Raw genomic sequence first — 6,707 nt, 5'->3', positions numbered from 1 at the left:
CGTTGGGCAAACTGCACTGACCCTCCCTGGAGTCTGACCAGCTGCTCTCCAAGGGCTATCACTGTGCCCCAGTTTACTTATCTAAAAAAAGCAGAGAACTCAGCCTCCCTGATACAAGGGTGAGATATGTGTGGTTGAGGGCGAGGAGAGGGCCAAGCAGAGGGAACAGCCAGGAAGCATGTTCAGAGGCTCTTCCTGCCCGCGCCACCCCACCCCCCACCCCCCATCAACAGCATCTCCTATGGCCTCAGTGATAAGACACTGAGCACTGTGATAGCAGGTACCCACTCTCCGCCTCTTGCAGTGTCACGGGGGTGCAGGTCCCTGTGCAGCTACAGGTGACTCTTCAACTTGTGCTTAGTGTGGGTCCTCCTTTCTGAGTGATTTCCATCTCAACTGCACAAGGTTGACATGGAAATGAACTCACAGAGGCCTGGGGACACCAAGAGGTCGGAGTGGCAGCTCAGAAGGCAAGGCCTTTCTCTGCTTATAACCCTCCAGGCACTTCCCAGGCTGACAGGAGAGGGAGGTGCGGGGACCAGGCCCTGCCAGAGTTTGGATTTTATTATAACCACAAGGGAAGTTCTTGGAGGGTTCTAGGCAGAAGAGGCCATGCTCAGATATATGTTGGGGAAGATGGGATGATTCAGGAAGCTGATCACAGGAATGGGCTCTAGTGAGACTTCAGAGCAACATTCTTTCATGCTATCTACAAAGTTTTTTCATTGTCTGCTGTGTATCAGGCTCTGGGCCAGCTCTGGGAGGTATCAGTATAAGTGAAGCAGACAGGCCCCTGCCCTCAGGGGGTGCATGACCTGAGGGGGAGGCAGACATTAATGCAGTGACCTCACCAACGTTGACACGCTGACCAGTGCTGGAAAGAGACATGCAAGAGTCCTGGGCATCAGGGAAGGCTTCCTTGAAGGATGGGTTTCAGCAGAGATCTTAAGACACAGTGAGGTAATTAACTAGGTACAAGAAAAACAGGGAGGTTGGTCAGAGGCCTGGAGCTGAGAGGCAACGGAGTGGAAATAAGGCCAGTGTGGTTGGGAGTGAGGGCGCCATGGTGACCTGAGCTGACAAAGGCTTGGTGAGGGCAGGGCCAGGCTTAGGAGCTGTAAAAACAAAGGAAGGCCCCCCTGATTGGAGTTGTATGGTTTTTCTTTGTGTGTGTGTATGTTTTTTAGATATAATTGACATATTATGTCTATATGTACAACATGATTCAATATTTGTATATATTGTAAAATGGTCACCATAATAAGTCTAGGTAACTTCCGCTACCACACATAGTTACAAATTTTTTTTCTTGTGATGAAAACTTTTAAGATCTACTCTTTTAGCATCTTTTAAACTTACAATACAGTATTATTAACAACTAGAGGCCCGGTGCACAAAATTTGTGCACTTTGAGTGGGGGTTGTCCCTCAGCCCGGCCTGCGCCCTTTCACAGCCCAGGAGCCTTTGGGGAATGTCCGACTGATGGCTTTAGCACTGCCGCAGAGGCAGGAGAGGCTCCTGCCACCGCCGCTGCACTCGCCAGCCCTGAGCCTGGCTTCTGTGGGAGTGCACTGACCACCAGGGGGCAGCTCCTGCATTGAGCGTCTGCCCCCTGGAGGTCAGTGTGCATCACAGTGGCCAGAGGTCTGCCGTTTGGTTGATTTGCATATATTAGCCTTTTATTATATAAGATAGTCACCATGTTGTATATCACATCCCTAGGACTTATTTTATAGTTGGGAATTTGTACTTTTTAACCCCTTGTACTCTGCTTCCCTCTCCCCCCATTGGATTCATGTTTTACAGCATGATGTAAATGAGAACAAAAAAGCCGGAGCCAGAGGATCCAGCATGGGCCAGGCGGGGTCTGGCTAACCTACTAGGAGCCACTGATCGGGCAAGTGGGAAGTCAGACTGCCAGGCTCCAAGCAGCACATAAGAGCTGTGGGAAAGGTATCACTGGGGTGGCGTGTGGTCAGTCCAGCAGGATCCATGGGCATAGCTCCCAATGGGCATCAGGGTGCAGCCCAGCCCTCTGGCATGAAGGCGCCAAGAAATGTGACTTGTTCCTTTTACATGCAGTGACCACAGCCTTTGGTCTTGATAAGTAGATTATGTTGATTCACGACCTAGGACTTCAAAACACAAAACCACAGTCTGGCTCAGTATATTTCACTGGGGAGTCAAGAGATCACAGGTCATAATGCAGCCACAGATCTCCCCATCTTAATCACAGGCAACTCTGTCAGGTTGGCTCTGGGTTTGCCTGGCTTGCAAGAATGCTGTTTTTCTGTGTAATTTGTTGGGTGCAAGCACCTTAGCATGGGAAGAGCCAGAGGCAGGAACTCAGGATGGGTGTGGATATGGGAGGGTTGTTACTGGTGTGTGTGTGTGTGTGTGTGTGTGTGTGTGTGTGTGTGTGTGTGTGTGGTTTTTTAAAGAATAACAGCATTTTTGAGATATAACTCAGATACCACCCATATAAGTGTACAATTTCATGGCTTTCAGTATATTCACAGAGTTGTGCAACTATTACCACAATTTTAAAACATTTCATCACCCCCCCCAAAAGAAACCCCATCCCCATTAGCATCGCTCCCCATTCTCTCCCCCACTAATCTACTTATCTCTATAAATTTGCTTATTCTGGACATTTCATAAATGGGGTCATTCAACATGTGGTCCTCTGTGACTGGCTCCTTTCACTGAACACAAGGCTTTCACGGTTCACCTACGTTATTGCATGTGCTGGTACGTCATTTCTTTATATTGCAGAATATTATTCCATTGCATGGATAGGCCACATCTTATCTACCCATTTATCACTTGATGGACATTGGATTGTTTTCACTTTTTGTCATGAATAATGCTGCTAGCACCATTTGTGTACATGTTTCCGTGTGGACGTGTGCTTTCATTCCCCTTGGGTACATACTGAGGAGGAGAGTTTCTGGGTCATATGGGAACTCTATATTAAACCTTTTGAGGAAAGGCAGTTTTCCAAAGCGACTTCATCATTTACATTCCTACCAGCAGCATATGAGGGTTCCAATTTCTCCACATCCTCACCAACACTTTTTTTAAAAAAACATTTATTGGGATGATAATGGTTAATAGAATTCTACAGTTTTCAAGGCAATTCTATGATACATCATCTGTATATTGCATTGTGTGTTCACCACCCAAAGTCCAATCTCCTTCTGTCACCATATAGCTGACCTCTTTACCCGTTACTGCCTACCCACCAACACTTCTTATTATATGTGTGTTTTTTTATTATCGCTATCCAGTTGGGTGCCAAGTAGCATCTCACTGGTTTTCATTTCTCTAATGCCTAATTATGTTGAACATCTTTTCATGTGCTTGTCACTTGTAAATTTTTTTTTTTTTGAGAAATGTCTCTTTAGATCCTTTGCTCATTTTTAAATTGGGTTATTTGCCTTTTATTATTGAATTGTAAGGGTCCTTTATATATTCTAGATACAAGTCCCTTATCAGGCATATGACGTGCAATATATTGAGCAAGCTGTTTTGATCCCTGGAAATCATCTTTTGTTTGGTGGATATCTTGCCTTTTTTTTTTTCTCTTTACAGTGGAATTCCAACTAATAAATATAGAAGAAATGATGGACTTATAAAACACCATTTGGCAAATTCCATAATAAGAATTGTTTCAGGTGAGAATCATTAAAGGATGTTAAAATTGGTGGGCAAAAAGAATATAGATTCCCCCCACAAGACTTATTAATAACAAAGGGGAAAATAGCAACTTTACACTGCAGAAACTTGGCAGGCAAAGTCTCAATCAAATAGTCAAAATTATTATCAACAATATCAAGGAAAACTGACATATGAGCCTCCTGGTACGAGGTGCTGAGAAAGAGATAACGGAACTTTTGTGGTTTTCTTACCAAAAGTGAATACTCTGAATTTATTAATGAGGAAACATCAGACAGAGCTACCAGTAAGTGGGGGGGCATTCTGGAAAACAACTGACTAGTATTGTTTACAAGTGTCAAGGACGTGAAAGACAAAGACTAGGAACTGTTCCAGGTTAAAGGAGACGAAAGACTCATGAAGACTAAAAGCAAGGCGATCCTAGATTGAATTCTGGATCAGAAAAAAAGACATCAGTGGGACTACCTGGGAAATTCAAGTAAGGTTTATAAGTTAGGTAACACTATCCCCTGAGTTTGATCGTTGTACTGTGTAAGATATTAACATTTAGATAATCTGGACAAAGAGTATATGGGAATTCTTTGTACCATTTTTGCAACTTTTTGGGAAGTCTGACATTTTTTCAAAATGAAAATTGACAACAAGAACAACAACAACAAAATCCTGCTATCAAAACTTCTTTCGTTTCCCATTTGCCTAAGGAAGGAGACCCAATTCCTTAGCCAGATTGCCACTAACCTTGATGATCTTCCTCCAACCCACTTCGCGCAGGTGGGTAGCTCTGTAGCAGAGGGTGAGGCTGCCCATTATCCTGAAGGCAGTGGGGGCCCCGGAAGGATTTTAGCTAAGAAAGGCCATGGCCAAGTCAACCGCATCTTGGTGGGTGGGTTTGGTTGGACATAGAGAAGGAAGCCAGTTGAGAAATAATTTGCAAAGTCCAAGGGAGAAGGAATAAAGACAGAGGGAGGAGCAGACTCCAGAAATGTTTGGGAGGTGACCTCAGTAGGACTTAGTGATGGAGCGTGGTAGAAGAACAATGCAGGGAGCAGGAGTGACTTTACAGTTACTGCCTCTGGGAAACTGGAGGCCAGAGATAGATTCCATTTGGGTGACCGCCCAATGTGCGGATGCTTCACATTTGTCCCTTCAGATGCATTCTCCATGCCTCTCCACCTGCTCTCTGCCTGGAAGGCTGACCACTATGGGTTGCATCCCTTATGCTCTCACTGGCTTCCAGTTACGTTCAGCCAATGAGAGGCCAGCAGGAGATCAGAAAACAGGCCGAGAGAGAGAGGTTCGATCTCCCCCCCAATGCCTACTCTTCCAAGTTTGGCAGTGGCTGCATTTGTTCAACTAAGACAGTGGTTAGTTGGGCAGCCCTCTCCTGTGCTGCTGCTCTTGCTGGCCTCCCCGTGCCCTTTCATGCCCGGAGAGGGGGGTGTAACAGCTAATCCTTGGGGGCCTCACCATCCCTTGTTGATTCTCTTAGCTCTCCCCTTTGTAATTAGTCTCCTTATTAAATTTCTTCAATTACCACTTTTGAGTGCCAGATCTGTTTCTTACCAGGTTCCTCACTAATACACCAGTTAGCAAGAACGCCGTCTCTGGATTTTGTTATTATTGTCGTTATTCATCTAACACTGTAAATGCTTAGTGTTTGGGGGAAGAGGTTGTTGAGATCTGTCTTCACTCCACCATCTATCTGGCATTCCCCTGTCTCTAGCAGCCCTGTTTGTGCTATGCTACCTCTGTCCTAGGTCTCAGCTAATTGGTGTAGGGTAGGCACTTGACTAGGTCAATAGGGTTTCCCCCCCGGATATTTCAGCATGAAGAGCTGTGGTCCTTGGTGGTGCTAATGAGCCTTAGACCCATCGCTACAGAAACTGCCACAAGGCCTGCCATTGCCACACTAGTTCACGTTGGCTTCCCATCACTGATAGCCTAAAGCAGTGGTCAGCAAACTGCGGCCCCTTGAGTGTGGCTCTTCCACAAAATACCACGTGTGGGTGCGCACGTACAGTGCGATTGAAACTTCGTGGCCACACTCAAGGGGCCAAAGAGCCACATGTGGCTCGCGAGCCGCAGTTTGCCGACCACTGGCCTAAAGGATGCAGCTGTTCATCACGGTGGTGGTGGTGCTATTCACCCAGGTCCTAGTACTGACGGAGCTCTGTCCCTGTGGGGTTGTATTTTGGAGCCTAAACTCTCCGGCTGGACACTGAGGTTTAGGAGTCATCTGATATAGTGTGTGTGTGTGTGGGGGGAGGGGGCGGGGGGAGGGTTGAAACCATTGATGTGGGTGAGATATGAAAAGGGATGAAACTTAGTATCAAGAGCCAGCCTTCCAGGTACACACTTCCCAGTGGCATTTGCTGCATTTGTTGCAGGAGATGCAACAGCAGAGGCTCCCAGCCCTCATTGCACATCAAACTAATACTGGTGCCCAGGCACCACTTCACACCAGTTAAGTCAGTCTCCTTGAAGGGGCTTGGGCATCAGTACTTGGTCAACCTCCCAAATGATAACAATGTGGAGCCAACGTGTAGAGGAATCAGCCGAGGAATCAGAGGGTGTGCATGGACCTGAGTCGGGGCTGGCGCTGCAGGGGGCTGGTGGGCACAGAGAAGATGCAGGAGGCACACCCTTTGCGCTCCAGGATCCAGTGCAGGTGAGGAGCCTCCCCAGCCTGAAACAGTAATTAGAGAACAATGCAAGGCAGCCCGTAATGGACTGTCACCCTGCCAGCTGCCCACTCTCTCTGGAAGTTCCAGGAACAGGGAGGTGAGGGGACCGGAGAACCTACTGACTAATAATCCCGCACAGCACACAGTGTTTCCTGTTCCTCTCCTCCCTCAGTTATGTGGAGTCATAGATGGACTGTAGGGTCCACACCTTGATTCCACTGAGCTCATGGGCTTTAAAACATCTTTCTAACTGGAGTGCTGGGCAGATGTGAGCTCATGGCTCTTGTCAGAGCAGAGGGCTGGGATGGGATTATTGGTGGCTCACAAGTGCTTGATGGAAAGGCC

At 46.9% G+C, this 6,707-nt stretch overlaps 1 long non-coding RNA gene across 1 annotated transcript; it reads left to right on the top strand.

Annotated features, from left to right (window-relative positions):
- Window positions 1-1,823: 1,823 nt before the first annotated feature.
- On the top strand, window positions 1,824-6,147 carry LOC118656713. The gene is made up of 3 exons (XR_004967668.1): window positions 1,824-1,953; window positions 3,595-3,677; window positions 6,066-6,147. It is a non-coding gene; the product is annotated as an uncharacterized LOC118656713 (long non-coding RNA).
- The last annotated feature ends 560 nt before the right edge of the window (window positions 6,148-6,707 follow it).

This window comes from Myotis myotis, unplaced genomic scaffold, assembly GCF_014108235.1.
Source record: "Myotis myotis isolate mMyoMyo1 unplaced genomic scaffold, mMyoMyo1.p scaffold_m19_p_5, whole genome shotgun sequence".
NCBI classification, from domain to species: Eukaryota; Metazoa; Chordata; class Mammalia; order Chiroptera; family Vespertilionidae; genus Myotis; species Myotis myotis.
Note: the sequence above shows the minus strand (reverse complement) of the source record. Positions and strands in the feature narration are given on the sequence as shown.